The 19642-nt window shown below is 36.8% G+C and overlaps 1 protein-coding gene and 1 pseudogene across 4 annotated transcripts in view; one reads left to right on the top strand and one right to left on the bottom strand.

Annotated features, from left to right (window-relative positions):
* Window positions 1–19642, bottom strand: part of HORMAD2 (HORMA domain containing 2) — a 145593-nt gene that overhangs the window by 24472 nt on the left and 101479 nt on the right. The window lies entirely within an intron of this gene.
* Window positions 15231–16312, top strand: LOC113220059 (annotated as a pseudogene).

The raw sequence follows: 19642 nt of genomic DNA, 5'->3' as shown, positions 1-19642 counted from the left end.
TTGCAGTGAGCTATGATTGTACCACTGCACTCCAGCCTGGGCAACAGAGCAAGACTGTCTCTAAAAAATAAAATAAAAATTGATCAAGAAGAATGAAAAAGGAACAGAGACTGTGAGATCTACTAATTAGGAAGTCATTGTTTATTTTGAAGAGAGTAGTTGGGGAAGTGAAGGTGGGAGAAGAAGCCAGCTTTCTGCATGGAAAAACTGGTAAGGAGGGATACAGCAAATAGAAAGCATCTTGTGAGAAATTTGGTAAGGAAAGGAAGCAAACAAGTAACTAGAAGTGCCATCAGGATTACCTGAAGGCTTTTTTTCTACCTAATGTTTAGACCAGCTTCATTCAAATTTTTCTCCTCTCTTATTTTGAGAATTTCAAAGTCTTAATTGTGAACAAAGTCAGGATAATGACGCAAAGCATCCAAAACCAAGTGGAAGAATTTGATCTCTCTGTGTGTTCTTATCAATTCCTATGAAAGTATGTCATCTTTCAAACTATCTTTTATTAGTACTTTTTTTTCCCTAAATTGAGACTAGTGATGTTCTGGCAATCTCTAAAAAGATATAATATAAGTAAGAAATTTTAAAACATGCAAATACTTTCAGATAATGTCATTTATTGTCTCCAGTGGTCTTCAACCCAGCTGAGGGGTTTATTTCGAAGTGGAGGACTATGAGTTAATATTCCTTACTGAGGCCACTTATACTAAATTCTTCAAATATAGTTTTGTAGTATTTTTATAGTATTAGGAAGTACTTTTCATATTGAAATTATTATTATTATTTTTTGAGACGGAGTCTCCCTCTGTTGCCCAGGCTGGAGTGCAGTGGTGCAATCTCGGCTCACTGCAAGCTCTGCCTCCCGGGTTCATGCCATTCTCCTGCCTCAGCCTCCTGAGTAGCTGGGACTACAGGCACCCGCCACCATGCCTGGCTAATTTTTTGTATTTTTACTAGAGACAGGGTTTCACCGTGTTAGCCAGGATGGTCTCCATCTCCTGACCTTGTGATCTGCCTGCCTCGGCGCCCCAAAGTGCTCGGATTACAGGCGTGAGCCACCGCGCCTGGCCTTCATGTTGAAATTCTTAAGCAATACTTTACCAATTCTTAGAAATCCTGTATGAATTAAAGTAGTATTATATTTATACTTCAGATCAAAATGTTTAAAGAAAATTGCATTGCTTGTCCTATAAACTAACTCTGGACATATTTATGTTTTTATAAATATGTTTACCAACTTCTGGATAAAGATGGTAGACTGACACACACATTTATTTTGTTTCCTCCAAAAACCCCTCTAGAATGACAGGAAAAAGATTTCTTTAAAAGGCAGCAATAAATAAATAAATAAATAAATAAATAAATAAATAAATAAAACAGAAAGAATAAGCGAAAAGACAGTGACAATGAAATTTTGGAAGCCAGGAAGCAGATGCAAGAGAAATAACTAAAATAGCAGACCCAAGAAACCTAAACCAGGAAATTTTGAGACTTTGAAATTCTCAAAATAGTACATTAGGACCAACCAAATGTATGTCATTCTAAATAATTTCCAGCATCAGATACTTTTGGAAGAGGGGATAGAGAGGATAGGTAGAGGAGCTAAAATAAGAAAGACCAACTGAAAGACATTTATGAAACAATTGGAATCTTCAGATTCCCTCCCCAGTTTTGTAGGGTCAAACCCTAGGATAAAATCAGAGGTTTATTCTCTATTGAGGATAACAGAAAGTCTTTGGATAATGGAATACAAAGTACAGTTGAGGCAGGGTTATGGTACTGGAATCAAGGAATTAAGTGAAAGAATGTATACTGAATGCAGAGACCCTCAGTCCTCTATCTCTATTTGGGCCCCAAAACACTGTTGGCTAGCCTACATTCTCGGGAAACTGATCAAGAGGAAAGATTTTAAAATACAGATTTTGGGACTTCTCCCAAAGGCTTGTCCAGGTCTTATATTAAAATAATGAAGGCCGCAATCAGCATGCCTCATCCACAAGCTCAGAGCTTCATAGTCCTCCCACTCTTTAATGTGAGCAGACAACCAAGGACTGCCAGTCATCTGAGGACTTCTAAGGAGAGAGAGGTAGAAGAGGTGGGTGGGGGAAGAGGAGAAAACAGTAAACAAAAGAAACAAACACAGACATGCAGAGAGAAAGAATCTATATAGAGATAATCAATATCCTCTGACATAAGAGACAATTCTGTAACCATGAGCAAGAACAGGATGCCATAAAAAGGACAGTTCAGAGAACAACAACAAGAGTTTGGAAATGAAAACACAATAGCACAAATGAAAAACCAATAGAAGAGCAGGACTATGTCAAGGAGTTCTCCCCAAGAACACAACAAAGGCATAAATATGTGGAAAATTGGAGGGAAAAAAATTTTTTTTTTTTGAGACAGAGTCTTGCTCTGTGGCCCAGGCTGGAGTACAGTGGCGCCATCTCAGCTCACTGCAAGCTCCGCCCCTCCGGGTTCACACCATTCTCCTGCCTCAGCCTCCCCAGTAGCTGGGACTACAGGCGCCTGCCACTACGCTCGGCTAATTTTCTTGTATTTTTAGTAGAGACGGGGTTTCACCGTGTTAGCCAGGATGCTCTCGATTGGGAAAATTTTTTTTAAAAAATCAAATACCTGAACAGGGAATCCAATATCTAAATATTGGGGCCCAGAAAGAAAGAATAGAGAAAACTGATGGTACATAATTTTCATCAAGGAAATAATTGAAGAAAGTTTCCCAGAACTGAAGGATTACCTGAGTTACCAGATTGAAACACCCTGAGTGCCTACCACAAGAAAATGGATGAAAATAGACCTACATCAAGGGACACCACCATGAAATTTCAGAACCCTGAGGAAAAAGCTTCCAGATAGGAAAAAGCAAATAATACACAAAGACTGAGAATCAGAATGGCTTGGAAATTTTCAACAGCAACACTGAAAGCTAGAAGAGAGAGGAGCAATGCCTCAAAAATTACCATGAAAAATAATTGTCTTCTTAGATTTAATTTCCAGCGAGACCCTTAATCACATATAAGGGTAGATGGATGATATTTTTAGGGCATAAAATGTTTCAAAACCTTATCTCCCATGCAGTCCTCTCTAAGGAAGTTACGAGAGGATGTGCTCCACTGAAATGAGGGAGGAACCAAGAATAGGAAACAAGAAATTTAACACAGGGGAGGGGCTAAGAATTCCCTAGAAGTTGGTAAAAGGAAATTCCAGGATGAGAGTCCAATACCAGGTCTGTTTCACCAGACCAAAACATCCAGATTTGGTCAAAGGTGAAAAGCTCCAGATAAATTTCTCAGTGAAGACAAAATTGTTGTTTCTGAATATTTGAGAGGCAATCTAGACCAGCATTGTCCATTAGAACTTTCTGTAATGATGGGAATGTTCTATATCTGTGCTGTCCAATACAGTAGCCACTAGCTAGAACACTTGAAATGTTTATTAGTATGACTGAGGAACTGAACTTATTGTTTTATTTAGTTAAAATTAATTTTAATTTAAATTCTAGTAGCCATGTGGTTAATGGCTACCATTTTGGGCACTGCAGATAATTAGCATAAGGTTTGGAATTGAATTAGGAATAAGTAAAGAGAAAACAGAGCCGATGAAAAACAATTATTAGCTGTAAGGAAAACAAAAACTTGTACAAGGAAGGAAAAGCAATCATGGCTTACTATGACTCAGCTCTGTATAAAATTATGTAGTTATAATAATAAAAGCATCAGTTATTGACATAACACAAATTATATTATAACTGAAAAGTTGTTAGATGGCTTATTTTATTTTTTCCTTCACATAGTAAAATAGAACAAATAAATATTTTCTCTGGGTCAATTATTTTGTCTAACATGTTTTTAAAGAATACATAGTACTTCATTTTATTGTTCTTTCAAAATTTACTGAACCAATACTTCACTGAGGGACATGTAGGTTGTTTCCAATTTGAGACAATTATCAATAGGACTTTGCTGATTAACACTATGGATTACTGCTTTTTAAAATTCAACTGTAACAAGGCAAATTTTACATGCAATAGAATGTACAAAATGCACCTATTTTGGATGTTTTCTTTGTATTTTGATAAATGTATCTATCCTTGAATCAAGTTATAAAACATCCAAGTTATATAATAACATCCAAGTTATTATAACAATCAAGTTATAAAACATCTCATCACCCTAAAAAGTTCCTCTATGCCTCTTTGCACTAAATCCCACCCCCACACCAGGCAAACACTTGTTTCCTCTCATTATAAACTTAGTTTGCTTCCTCCAGAATTTCATATAAATGAAATTATACGGTATTCAGTCTTTTGCAGCTAAATTTTTTTCTTTTTCTTTCCCCTTCTTTTCACAGGTGTTGATGTGTCTGAATTTTTTCTGACTTTTAAATATTCATTAACAGTTTTGCATGTGTCATCTATTTGTTCTTTTTTATTGCTAGTAATAATTCACTGTACAAAGATACCACAATTTGCTGATCCTTTGACCTACTAATGGACACATGGGTTGATTCCAGTTTGGAACTGTTATGAATAAAGCTGCTATGAACATTAATGTACAGGCCTTTTTGTGACTGTCCATCTTTATTTCCCTTGGGTAAATACCTAGGAGTGAAAATTTCTGCATCATATAATAAGTATATGTTTATAGGAATTTGATAAAATATTTTCCAATGCACTGGTCTTGAACTACTGGACTCAAGCAATCCCCCCACCTGGGCCTCCCAAAGTCCTGGAATTACAGATGTGAGCCACCGTGCCCAGCCCATTGATACACATTTTCTTATGATATGTCTTCAAATTCTTGATATTTTTAAAAAGGGAGTTGTCTTATTATTATGTTGTAAATGTTTTTTAAATATAATCTAAATACAAGTTCTTTGTCAGATGTAGGTATTAAGAATATTTTTTTCTCAGTTTTTGGCTTGCCTTTTCATTTTCTTAATAATGTCTTTGGGAGATAAGTTTTTTTATTTTGATAAAGTCCAGTTTGTCAGTACTTTTTTCTTTCATGGTTAGTACTTTTAGGGAACTGTCTAAGAAGTTTTTCCCAAAAGTTTTATCTCATGTTTCCTTCCAGAAGTTTTATAATTTTAGCTCTTATGTGTAGGTCTTTAATCTATTTATAGTCAATCTTGTGTACAATGTGAGGTAAGGATTGAGGTTCATTTTTTTTTCATATGACTATCCAGTTGTTCCAGTAATATTAGTTTTAAAAAAACTACCTTTTACCTTGGTACCTTTATAAAAAATTATTGACTATATGTATGAGGTTCTACTTCTGAACTCTCCGTTCTGTTGCATTGATCTATATGTCTATCCTTAGCTTAATATCACCTTATCTTGTTTGCTGTACTTTTATAGTCTTGAAATCTGATAAAGTTCTCTTTGTTTTTTTTCAAAAATTTTATGACCTTTATAGTTTCATTCAATTTCCACTTAAATTTTAGAATCAACTTGTCAATTTCTACAAAAAAAAAAGTCTGTAAAGTTTTGACTGTGATTGCATTGAATGTATAGATCAATTTGGGGAAAATTAGCATCTTACTTGAGTCTTCCAATCCATGAATATGGTACTTATCTGCATTTATTTAGGCCTTCGTTAATTTCTCTCAGCAACATTTTGTAATTTTCATTGTATACATCTCATATGTCTTATTAATTTAGCCCTAAATATTTCATAAATTTTTATAGTATTATAAATGGTATTTAGAAATTTCCAGTTTTTCATTGATAATAGAAATACAATAAATTTCTATGTATTAATCTGTGACCTTGCTAAATTCATGTATTATATATTAGTTCTGGTGGTGTCTTTCTTGCAGATTTCTTAGGATTTTCTATTATACAATCATGTCATTCTCAAAAATGTTTAACTTTTACTTCTTCCTTTCCAATCTATATACCTTTATTTCTTATTCCTACCTCAATTAGCTGGTAGGACCCCTAGTATAATGTTGACTATAAATGGCAAGAGTCTTATTCCCTGTCTTAGGTGCAAAGTGTTTAATCTTTCACCATTAAGTATAATAATGTCACCTTTAGGTTATTTGTAAATGTCTTTTATAAAATTGAGGAAGTTCCTTTACACTCCTTGTTTTCTTGAAGTTTTCATATTTTCTTTTCTTTTCTTTTTTTGAGACAGAGTCTTGCTCTGTCACCAGGCTGGAGTGCAGTGGTGTGATCTTGGCTCACTGCAACCTCTGCCTCCTGGGTTTAAGTGATTCCCCTGCCTCAGCCTCCCAAGCAGCTGGGACTACAGGCACGCGCCCCCAGGCACAGCTAATTTTTTTTTTTTTTCTATTTTAGTAGAGACGGGGTTTCACCATGTTAATCAGGATAGTCTCAATCTCCTGACCTCGTGATCTGCCTGTCTTGGCCTCCCAAAGTGTTGGGATTACAGTCGTGAGCCCCTGTGCCTGGCCAAAGTTTTCATTTTTCTCAAGTCACAAATGGATGTTAAATTTTGTTGAATACTTTTTCTGCATCTGTAGAGATGATCATGTGGTTCTTCTCCTTCATTCTGTAACATGGGGAATTACATGGGTTAATTTTCAAATTTTAAACCAACCATGCATTCCTGGGATAAACCACATTAGTCATAACACATTATCCTTTCCATATATTGCTGGATTCAATTTTCTACTATTTCGTTAAGGACATTTGCAGCTATAGTCATGAGAGATATTGTGGTTCATAGTTTTGTTTTCTTGGAATGTCTTCAGTTTTAGTATCAGGATAATTCTGGCCTCATAAAATGAGTTGTGAAGACTTCTCCTCTATATTCTTAAAGACTTTGTTCAAAATTAGTATTATTTCTTCCTTATTTGATATAATTCATCAGTTTGTAACATTTACAGACATTATCATTTAAAACCCCACCAAATTTCTGGAATTTCAGTTACACATAGCTTAGACTGTTTGATGATGTCCTGTAAGTCACTGAGGCCCTATTCTTTTCATTTTGTTTTTTCATTATGTTTTAATTTGAATAACTTCTATATTCTACTTCAAGTTCACTGATCTTTTTTTTTATAACTTCTAATCTGCTGTTAAACCCATCCAGTGATATTTTAAAATTTCAGATATGGTATTTTTCAGCTCTAGGGTCTATTTGGACCTTTTCAAAAACTCCTTCCATTTTTCTCATTATATTTACATATTCCTTTAAATATTTAAGCATATTTATAATAGCTTTTCCCCTTTTATTTTATTGAGGTATAATTTACTGCAGTAAAATTGTTCTTTTTAGTGTACAGTTCTGTGAATTTTGACAAATGTATACACAATAAAACTATAAACCAGTTTCATCAGCCCCAAAACTCTTCCATGTCCCTTTGTAGTTAAACCTCACTCTCAGCCCTGGCAACTACTGATTTTTTTCTGTCCCTATAGTTTTGCCTTTGCCAGAATATTGTGTAAGAGATCAATTTCCCACATGTCAGTGTGAGGAGCTCCACAGAACAGCTCTCCAGCAAAACTGCTAAAAACTGTTTTTAAAAATTGAAGTCTCTGTTATACCTAAAGGCATACAGTAATTGAAGAAGCCTCTGTTCAAGAATATCTTCTAAACTTTGCCAAGAACAACAAAAGTTGGTGGTATTTGAACCAAAACCATTCCCTCCACCCTCCCAGCTCAGTTACATTCCACTCCATTCCATTATAGATTGGGATAGCCAAGAACACAAGCCTTCCTCTCTCCCAAGCTCCCACTCTGAGGGTTATCTTCAGGGGAGGGAAAGAACATTAGTATTTTTCTTCTTGCCTCCAACTATTGCTAAATTCTATGTGAGTATGGCCATGAGGTGGGGGCTCATGGTGAGATGGAAGTTCTGCCTAGGGTACAGTACCACTGAGAATGCTGAGGTCTCAATCACCCTTGCCCTGACTTGTAAGGCAGTGGTTCTATGCTGGGAGAGGCAAGCTGAGAAGATCTGAGTCTACTGACCCCCCTCCACTTGGCATTCAGCTCCTAAAGCTGAGTGTCACTCAGAGACAAGAACACCATTGTCTCCATACCTAGCTCCAGAGCTGTGGCTCAGATATTTTTCCAAGGAAAAAAATCAGTAGTGCATAAAATAGATAGCTCCTAATCTCTTTCCAAAGACAGTGACTTTATTGCAACAGAGCATGGAGAAGTTCAAGGATAAGGACATGCTCAAATACAATGGAGGTTGTATCAAAAGGCAATTGAAAGGAGATTGCTAGATTCATTAGAGATATTTGCTAAACTGTAGGCTGGCTAGTTTTCAGGAGAGAATCAGGAAATAGATAATTGAGAGAAGTCCTCCTGTGGTCAGAACAAATTACAAACACTGGAACCTCAGTAACTATCCCTTTAAAGAAGTCCAAATTTGATTGGATTAAACTGTAGAGTAATATATGCCTGGGAAACTGATGAAAATAATGGAACAATCACCAGCAATTAGTTGTGTTTAATAACAGGGCAGGGAAAGAATTGGCCGAAGAAAGCCCAGATGAAACCATTGTATTAGGCTGTTCTTATGTTTGTACAAAGAAATATCTGAGGCTGGGTAATTTATAAGAAAAGAGGTTTAATTGGCTCATGGTTCTGTAGGCTGTACAGAATGCATAGCACTGGCATCAGCTTCTGGTGAGGGTCTCAGAAAGTTTACAATCATGGCAGAAGGCGAAGGGGGAGCAGGAGTGTCTCACATGGCAAGAGTGGGAGCAAGAGAGAGCACAGAGGTGCCATACACTTTTAAACAACCAGATCTTGCAAGAACTCACCATTACAAGGACAGCACAAAACCATGAGGGATCTGCCCCTATGACCCAAACACCTCCCACCAGACCCCACCTCCAGTTACATTTCAACATGAGGATTGGGCAGGACAAATATCCAAGGCATATCAACCATCATTATCCCAGGGTGACTGTGGGGCATACCTAAGGATGAACTTCTGAGTAGCAAAAAGATCCACAAATAGACATATCATAGTAAAAATGCTGCAAACCAAAGACAAGGAGAAAATCTTGAAAACGACGAGAGAAAAATGACTCATTACTAACAAGGGAACCTCAATAAGGCAAACAGCTGACCTCTCAGCAGGAACAATGGAGGCCAGTTAGGTATTGAGACAACATACTCAAAGTGCTCAAAGAAAAAAAACTGTCAGCCAAGAATTCTTTATTCAGCAAAGTTATCTTTAAAAAACAAAGGTAAGATAAAAACACTCCCAGATAAACAAAAACTGAGAGAATTTTGCTAGCAGATTCATCTTACAGGAAATACTAAAGAAAATTATTCAGGCTGAAAATTATCACAACACATACAATAATTCAAACTGACATGAGAAAACAAAGAGCATCAGTAAAGGTGCTCTTATAATGCAATTATAAAAGGCAATGTGAATGCACATTTTTCTCCTTTCTTCTCTTAAATGAACTAAATTTTATATAATAAGTTGTGTAAAATAACATGCATATGGTATATGCTTGACCTAAAACTTAAACAAATGTAGTATATTTGCCAATAATAGCACAAAGAAGGTGAGTAGGAGAAAAGCTGTTTGGGCAAGGAAATAGCTACAGATGATAAAGTACCAATTAAACAATAATTGTTGATCTTGTATCATTAATAGATGTAATACACATAAAAATAATACCAAAAAGGGAGAAAAGAGACTACATAAGGGTAACATTGCCATGTCTCACTGGAATTAAGCGAGTATAAACCTGAAACTGATTCTGATAAGTTAGGATGTGCATGATAAACCCTAGTGCAACTACTAAAGAAATTCAAAAAAATAGTGAAAAAAAATTAAATTAAAATGCTTCATTCACTCAGTGCAAGTAAGACAAGTCAAAGAGGAATAGAGGTACAATAAAAAGACATAAGACACATAGAAATAAAAGGTAAAATGACTGTCATAAACCAAATATATCAATAGTAACATTAAACATGAATGGATTAAACAAACCAATCAAAAGGCAGAGGTTGTAACTGGAGCTAATGAGGGGCATCTGGGGATAATAAAAGGTTCAACCTGTCAAGAAAACAAAATAAATATATGCACCTAATGTTAGAACACAAAAAATATGAAGGAAAACTGATCAAGGAAGAAACAGACAATTCAGCAATGACAGCTTCAGACTTCAATACCTGAACTTCAGTAATGAATAGGACAATTAGGCAGAATATCTGAACAACAGTCTAAACTAACTAGACCTAACAGATATATATAGAACACTATACCCAGTAACAGCAGAATATACAGTCTTCTCAAGTGCACATGGAACATTCTCCAGCATAAACCAAATATTTACGTTTTTTTGAGTCAAGGAGACAGGGTCTCACTCTGCTGCTCAAGCTGGAGAGAAGTGGAGTGATCACAACTCACTGTAACCTCTACCTCCCAGGCTCAAGCAATTCTCCCAGCTCAGCCTCTCAAGTAGATAGGACCACGGGCGCCATGCCATCACATCTGGCTGGTTTTTGTTTGTTGATTGGTTGGTTGTTTTTGTTGTTGTTGTTGTTGTTGTTTTGTAGAGACTGGGTCTCACTATGTTGCTCAGGCTAGTCTCTCAAACTCCTCACCTCAAGCCATTCTCCTGCCTCAGCCTCTCAAAGTGCTAGGATCACAAGTAAGAGCTATTGCACCCAGCCTGTAAATCATATGTTAAGGCACAAAACAAACCTCAACAAATGTAAAAGGATAGAAATAATAAAAAGTATGTTCGGCTGGGTGCAGTGGCTCATGCTTGTAATCTCAGCACTTTGGAAGGCCAAGGCGGGCAGATCACAAGGTCAGGAGTTCGAGACCAGCCTGGCCAATATGGTGAAACCCCATCTCTATTAAAAATACAAAAAAATTAGCCGGGCATGGTGGCACATGCCTGTAATCCCAGCTACTTGGGAGGCTGAGGCAGGAGAATTGCTTGAACTCAGGAGGCAGAGGTTGCAGTGAGCTGAGATCGCACCAAGGCACTCCAGCCTGAGTTACAGAACAAGACTCCATTTCAAAAAAAAAAAAGGTATGCTCTCTGACCTCACTGGAATGAAACTAGAAACTAATGGGAAACTCAAATGTATGTGGAAGGGGGTGAGGGATAAAAGACTACAAATTGAGTGCAGTGTATACTGCTCAGGTGATGGGTGCATCAAAATCTCACAAATCATAACTAAAGAACTATCATGTAACTAAACACCATCTGTTCCCTGGTAACCTATGGAAATAAAAAAATTAAATTTAAAAAAGTATGTGGAAATTAAACAACATACTCCTAATAACCAATGGATCAAAGAATAAATCAAAAGGGAAATCAGACGTGACTCATGCCTGTAATCCCAGCACTTTGGGCAGCTGAGGCAGGTGGGTCACTTGAAGTCAGGAGTTTGAGACCAGCCTGGCCAACATGGTGAAACCCCGTCTTTACCTAAAAATACAAAAATTAGCCGGGCGTGTTGGTGCATGCCTGTAATCCCAGCTACTCAGGAGGCTGAGGCAGGAGAATTGCTTGAACCCAGGACCAGGAGGCAGAGGTTGCAGTGAGCCAAGGTCATTCCACTGCACTCCAGCCTGGGTGACAGAGAGAGAGATACCATGTCAAAAAAATAAAGGGGAAATCAGAAAATACTTCAAGATAAATGAAAATGAAGATACAACATAACAAAACATAACATTGCTAAAGCATTGCTTAGAGGAAAATTTACAACTGTAAATGCCTATATTAAGAAAGGAGATCTCAAATAATCTAACTTTCCACCTTAGGACACTGGAAAAAGTGCAAACTAAACCTAAAGCAAGCATAGGAAGGAAATAATAAAGATTAGTGTAGACATTTATGAAATGGAGAATTAAAAAATAGTGAAAATCAGTGAATCCAAAGGCTGATTCTTTGAAAGATCAACAAAACTGACAAACCTTTAGCCAGCTTGACCAAGTAAATAAAAGACTAAAATTACTAGAATCGGAAATAAAAGACCAGACATTACTGCTGACCTTACAGAAATAAAAAGCATTATAAAGGAATACTATGAACAATAATATGTCAATAAATTAGATAACTTAGATGAAATGGAAATTGCCTAAATTACACAAAATACCAAAACTGATTCAAGAAGAAATTGAAAATATGAATATATCTATAACAAGTGAAGACCTTGAATTAACAATTTTTAAAACTATCCACAAAAAGAAAAGCACAGTCACAGATAGTGTCACCACTAAACTCTACCAAACATTTAAAGAATACCAACTCTTCACAAACTCTTCCAAAAAGTAGAAGATAAGTAAAAACTTTTCATATCATTTCTCTCATGCATGCTTTTTTTTTTTTTTTTTTTTTGACAGAGTCTCACTTTGTTGCCCAGGCTGGAGTGCACTGGTGCTATCTCAGCTCACTGCAACCTCTGCTTCCCAGGGTCAAGCAATTCTTGTGCCTCAGCCGCCCGAGTAGTTGGGATTACAGGTGTGCACCACCGTGCAGGGCTAATTCAACTCATTTTTGTGAAGCCAGTGTTACCCTGACACCAAAACCAAAGGCAACACAAGAAAACTACAGATCAATATCTCTCATGCACTAGACACAAAAATCCTCAACAAAATACTAGCAAAACATCTAGCAATATAAATACACACACACACAGATACATGCACACACAGTGATAAAGAGGGGTCTATCTCAGGAATGTAAGCATGGGTTAATATCTAAAAATCAGCTAATGTAATACATTATATCAAAAGAATACAAAGCAAAAATCACATGATCATTTCAAGAGATGCAGGAAAAGCATTTGACAAAATCCAACACCCTTCCATGATTAAAAAAACTCTCAGCAGACTAAGAAGGGAACTTCTTCAACATAACAAAGGGCACCTAAAACAAAAACCCATACCTAATGGTGAAAAATTAGATGCTTCTCTAAGATTAGGAACAAGACAAGGATGTCTCTTCACTTCTATTCAACATTGTAATGGAGGTTCTAGCCAGGGCAATTAGATAAGAAAAGGAAATAAAAGGCATCCAGATTAGAAAGGAAGAACCGAAACTATGTCTATTTGCAGATGACATGCTTTTGTATATAGAAAATCCTCAGGAATCCTCTAAAAAAACTAGGATACAGAAAATAATCAGGAATCTTCTAAAAAAACTATTAGAACTATTCAAAGAGTTCAGCAAGCATATCAGTCAGGGTTCTCTAGAGAAACAGAACTAGTAGGATGAAAAAATATATATACATATATATATGTAAAGAGAGAGAGAGAGAGACAGAGAGGTTATTTTTATATATAGTAGAGAGAGAGACAGAGAGGATATATATAGAGAGAGTGCAGTTATATGTGTGTGTATATATATATATAATAAAATAAATAAAAACACATTTATTATAAAGAATTGGCTCATACAATTTTGGAGGCTGGCAAGTCTAAAATCTACAGTGTGAACCAACAGGCATGAGACCCTGGAAAGTTGATGATGCAGTTCCAGTCTGAAGGCCAACAGGCTAGGGACCCAGGAGAGTCAATGGTACAGATGAAGTCTGAAGGCAATCTGCTGGAGTATTCCCTCCTGCTCAGGCAGGTTAGTCTTTTTGTTCTATTCAGGCCTTCAACAGATTCAATGAGATCCACCCACATCATGGAGTGTTGGTTTTACTTTATTGAAAGCAATCTGCTTTACTTAAAGTTTACTGATTTAAATGTTAATTTCATCCAATAGCACCCTCCAAGTTGACACATAAAATTAACTACCCTACCAAGGTTGTAGAATACAAAATCAGTATACAAAATTCAACAATATTTCTATATACCTGCAATGAATAATAAAAAGATGAAAATTTATTCCTAAGTATTTTATTCTTTTCATGCTATTGTGCAGTTCACATACTATTCACATACTATTGTGAATAGTATGAAAAGAATGCTTATGAATAAATTTAACAACATAAATACAAAATTTATAATCTAAAAACCACAAAACATTGCTGAAAGAAATTTTAAAAATCCAAATACATGAAAATGGAATGGAAGACAATATTTATAAATTGTATATCTCATAAGGAATTTACCCAGAATATATAAAGAACCCTTACACCTCAGTAATAAAAGGACAAATGACAATTTTTTTTTTTTTTTGAGACGGAATCTGGCTCTGTCACCCAGGCTGGAGTGCAGTGGCCGGATCTCAGCTCACTGCAAGCTCCGCCTCCCGGGTTGACACCATTCTCCTGCCTCAGCCTCCGGAGTAGCTGGGACTACAGGCGCCCGCCACCTCGCCCGGCTAGGTTTTTTTTTTTTGTATTTTTAGTAGAGACGGGGTTTCACCATGTTAGCCAGGATGGTCTTGATCTGCTGACCTCGTGATCCGCCCGTCTCGGCCTCCCAAAGTGCTGGGATTACAGGCTTGAGCCACCGCGCCCGGCCAAATGACAATTTTTAAAATGGGCAAAGGAGGCTGGATGCAGATGCTCATGCCTGTAATTCTTGCATTTTAGGGGGCCATCGTGAGAGGAATGCTTGACTCTAGGAGTTTGAGACCAGTCTAGGAAACATGGCGAGACCCCATCTCTACAAAAACTACAAAAACATTTTAAAAATTAACCAGGCATGGCGGTACACACCTATGATCCCAGCCTGTCTGTTGCCTATTAGGCAACATAGCAAGACTGTCTCAAAAAAAAAAAACATGGGCAAAAGATCTGAATAAACATTTCTCCAAGGAATATATAAATGGATAAGAAGCACATGAAAAGATGCTTGACATCATTAGTCATTAGAGAAATGCAAATAAAAACCACAATGAGGTACCACTTACTTTGCACCCACTAGGATGGCTAGAATCAAAAAGTGAGACAACACCAAGTGCTGGTAAGGATGTGGAGAAATTGGAACCCTCATACACCAATGTTGGGAATGTAAAATGGTACAGCCACTTTGGAAGAATTTCGGAGTTCTCCAAATGATTAAACACTTATGACCCAGCAATTCCACTCTTAGATATATACCCAAGAAAATTAAAAATAGATACTCAAAAAGAACTTATACACAAGTGTTTATAGCAGCATTATTCACAATAGCCAAAAGGTTGAAAGAACCCAAATGCCCATCACTAATATATGGAGAGACAAAACGTGGTGTATCCATACAATGGAGTATTATTAAGCCATAAAAAGGAATGAAGTAATGACACATGCCATACATGGATGAACTTTGAAAATATGATGCTGCCCTTTTGGCTGAAAAGTACCATGGTAGTTGGCAAGAACAAGCACTTTATGAAAGGTGGCAAAAGCAAGCCAAGAAGAAAGTGGTTGATCCATTTTCTTTCTTTCCTTCTTTCCCTCCTTCTTTTCTTTCTTTCATTATTTATTTATTTCTCTTCCTTTTTCCTATTTTCTGTCTCTTCCTTTCCTTACTTCCATCCTCCCTCCCTCCCTCCCTCCCTTCCTTCCTTCCTTCCTTCCTTCCTTCCTTCCTTCCTTCCTTCCTTCTTTCCTTCCTTCCTTCCTCCCTTCCTTTTTAGAAACAAGGTCTTGCTCTGTAGCCCAGGTTGGAGTGCAGTGGTGTGGTCAACAGCCCACTGCAGCCTCGACCTCCTGGGCTCAAACAGCTTGATCCATTTTCTAAGAAAGATTGGCATGATGTGAAAGTACCTATTATGTTCAACATAATAACTATGGGAAAGACACTTGTCACCAGGACTCAAGGAATCAAAATTGCATCTGATAGCCTCAAGGATCATGTGTTTGAAGTGAGTTTGTCTGATGTACAGAATGATGAAGTTGCATTTAGAAAATTCAAGCTGATCCTGAAGATGTTCAGGGCAAAAATGCCTGACTAATGTCCATGGCATGGATCTTACCTGTGACAAAATGTGTTCCACGGTTAAAAAATAGCAGACCATGATTTAAGTTCACACTGATGTCAAGACTATCGATGATTATTTACTTTGTCTGTTTTGTGTTGATTTTACTAAAAAATGCAACAATTATATATGGAAGACTTCATGCAATTAACACTAACAGGTCTGCCAAATCCAGAAGATGATGGAAATCATGACCCGAGAGGTGCAGACAAATGACCTGAAAGAAGTGGTCAATAAATTGATTCCAGACAGCACTGGAAAAGACATAGAAAAAGCTTGACTATTTATCCTCTCCATGATGTCTTCATTAGGAAAGTAAAAATGAAGAAGCCCAAGTTTGAATCGGGAAAACTCATGTAGCTTCATGATGAAGGTAGTAGTTTTGAAAAAGCTACTAAGGATGAGAAAGGTGCTAAAGTTGAATGAGCTGATAGATATGAACCATCAGTCTAAGAATCTGTTTAACATTCAGACTTTTAATAGTGTCAAATTAAAAGCCCTATTTGTGCGGGGGGGGGGGGAAATCACAATGTAAAGTGAAGAGGTCAGTCACAAAATTCATCATATTATATGACTTCATTTACATGAAATATCCCATAATAGGCAAATCTGGAGACAGAAAATAGATTAATGGTTATTTAGGACTGCGGGAGAGGAGAAATAAGACAGGGAGGTGAAAGCTAAAAAATATGGGTTTTTTTCAGGTGACGAAAATCTTCTAAAATTTTGACTGTAGTGATGGTTGCAAATCTCTGTGACTATACTAAATATCATTGAATTGTACATTTTAAATGGGTGAATTGCATGTTATATAAATTACGTTTCAATAAAGCTATTAAAAACAGAAAAATGTTGTACAAATAGAATCATACAGTATGTAGTCTTTTGATTCTGGCTTCTTTCACTTATTAGAATGCATTTGCAACTCATCCATGTTGTTGCATGTTTCAGTAGTTTGTTCCTTTTTGTCTTAAGTTTATCCATTCTCTAATTAAGAAATACCTAATTGTTTCCATACGTTTAAGATTATGAATAGAGTTGCTATAAATATTTGCATGTATTTTTGTGTGTAAACATAGGCTGTCATTGCACTTGGTATAACAGCTGTTTCAAAGTCCTTATCTACTAATTTTATCATTGCTGAAATTTCTGGGCTTGTCTGTACTGACTGGTGTCCCGCAGGTTATGGATCAGTTTTCCTGCTGCTTTACATATCAAGAAACTTTTATTAGATTCTGAACAATAAGAATGTTACATTGTTGAATGTTTGAATTTTGTTATCTTTCTTAAACTGTTTTGGCAGGCAGATAAGCTTGATTCTTTTGAGGCATGTTTTTAAACTTCATTAGATTAAACCTGGAGGCTTTTACTAAAAGTTTGGTTTAGCTCTACTGCTAACATGTAACCTTTCTGGAGGCTTTATTGAATGTTTTGAGTGTTCAAGAACGGCTCTCCATTTGACTGGTCATTATGTGAACATCTCCCAGCCCTGTGAGAGCTCTGGGAATTGTTCAGTTGCCAGTTTTCTTTGTCCAGCCTTGTGGAGTTTTGACCCACACCTGAAAAGCTGAATATTAAATCAAAGACTCAAGGAACCCCTATGTCGATTTCTGGATCTCCTTCTCTGTATAGCTCCCTGCCCTCTGATATTCTGTCTCCAACTGCCTCAGATTCCTCATACTCCAATCTCTTCCTTCAACCCAGCAAGACTGCCGTGCTCTGCTTGGGTTGTCTCTCCCTGAACCAGTGGTCTGGAAAGTGCCTCCTAGCAGAAAGCCAGGGCAATTTTAAGACTTGTCTCACTTTTCTTCTGTCCAGGATCCTATTCCTGCATGCCTGTTGTCTAATGTCCAAAAACAGTTGCTTCATATATTTTGCCCAGTTTTCTAGTTGTTTACAGCAAGAGGGTAACTCTTACATTACTCTTTCATGAGTGAAAGTGGAATTTGGTCATTCTAATATAGGGTTTTTACCTCTCTTCTGAGATTTTACACACTGTCCCCTACATGGGCGAATATATGATTTAACAGATTGAGTATGAGTTTTGGAGCCAGAGAGACCTAGATTGAAATGATGATTTTGATGCTCTCTAGTTGGGCAACCCTGGACATGCTACTTAATGTCTTTGAACTTCTGTTTCTTCAGCTATAAAATATCATGCAAAGTTGTCATTGGGATTAATTGGGTTCACATGTATACACAGCCTTTTGTGGGCACTTGATAAATGGTGGCTATTATTATTATATAATAAATAGCCATTTGTTTGTTTCTCTTTTTCTAATCAATTTTGAATCAGGGATTTGGCCTATTCATCTTTGTGTACACTACCCTCCTATGATGACTCAAGCATAGTAGGCCTCAATATAAATTTATTGACTGAATAAATGCTGATAACTTATTGTTGATTAGAATATAGTAGAACATACTTTTTTTTTTTTTTGGTGACAGAGCCTGGCTCTGTCGCCCAGGCTGGAGTGCAATGGTGCGACCTCAACTCACTGCAACCTTCGCCTCCCGGGTTCAAGCAATTCTCCTGCCTCAGCCTACCAAGTAGTTGGGATTACAAGCATCCATCACAATGCCTGGCTAATTTTTTGTATTTTTGGTGTAGACAGGGTTTCACCATGTTGGCCAGGCTTGTCTTGAACTCCTGACCTCAGGTGATCACCCGCCTTGGCCTCCCAGAGTGCTGGGGTTACAGGTGTGAGCCACCGCACCCAGCCCCAGTAGAACATTCTTTTAAACCTTCTTCACAATGAGCTTCATGTAGCCTTGTTTAAATGTCAAAATGATACCCTTAGTGATAAAGTTTGTTTGTTCCAACTTTGGTTATCAAAGCAGAAAGAGCCCTCCATTGTGCAGAAAAAGCACACCTAGGTAGTGACTCATAAAGTATACAGTCATCCCTCTGTATCCACGAGGAACTGGTTTTGGAGCACACACCCTCTACACCCACAGACAGGAAATCTATGGATGCTCAAGTCCCTTATATAAAATGGCACAGTATTGGCATATAATATGCACATCCTATGTACATATTCCCATATATATTAAATCATCTCTAGATTATTTATAATATTCAATACAACATAAATGCTACATAAATAGTTACACTGTATTATTTAGGGAATCATGGGGGACAAGAAAAAAAAGTCTGTACGTGTTCAGTACAGACCCAACCATTTTTTTTTAACAGTTTAAACCCACAGTTGGCTGAATCCACTAATGCAAAACCCACAAAGAGCCAATTGCAAACCACCATGGCATGTGTATACCTATGTAACAAACCTGCATGTTCTGCACATGTATCCCAGAACTTAAAGTATAATAATAAATATTATACACACACACACACACATACATATACACGCAAAGGGCCAACTGTGTTTCTAACTTTTCTTTACCATTGTCAGAAGGACTGGTCTTCTAAAGTCTTAGCTCTCAATTTTGAGATCCTAATATAAATGCTAAAAGAATTATTCCTTTTATGATGCTTAGATTTGTTACAAGCATAATCTCATGTGTGTACCAACAGACAATGTAGCATCAAATAGAAAACTTTAACACACATAATGGTATCAGAAAAATCAGCCAACTGAATATAGTTATAGGAAATTGGGTAACATTATCATTACACTTTTTTCCAATGTGCAGTTGAATAAAATTTCAATAAAGTCACTTTGAAAAAAATCTGAGCTTAAATGAAACCTAATATTTCATTGATTTTGCTGTAATAATAGCATTGTATTATTACAGGCATCTCTTTTTTTTTTTTTTTTTTTTTTTTTTTTTTTT

This window comes from Piliocolobus tephrosceles, chromosome 19 (assembly GCF_002776525.5).
Source record: "Piliocolobus tephrosceles isolate RC106 chromosome 19, ASM277652v3, whole genome shotgun sequence".
Classification (NCBI taxonomy): domain Eukaryota; kingdom Metazoa; phylum Chordata; class Mammalia; order Primates; family Cercopithecidae; genus Piliocolobus; species Piliocolobus tephrosceles.
Note: the sequence above shows the minus strand (reverse complement) of the source record. Positions and strands in the feature narration are given on the sequence as shown.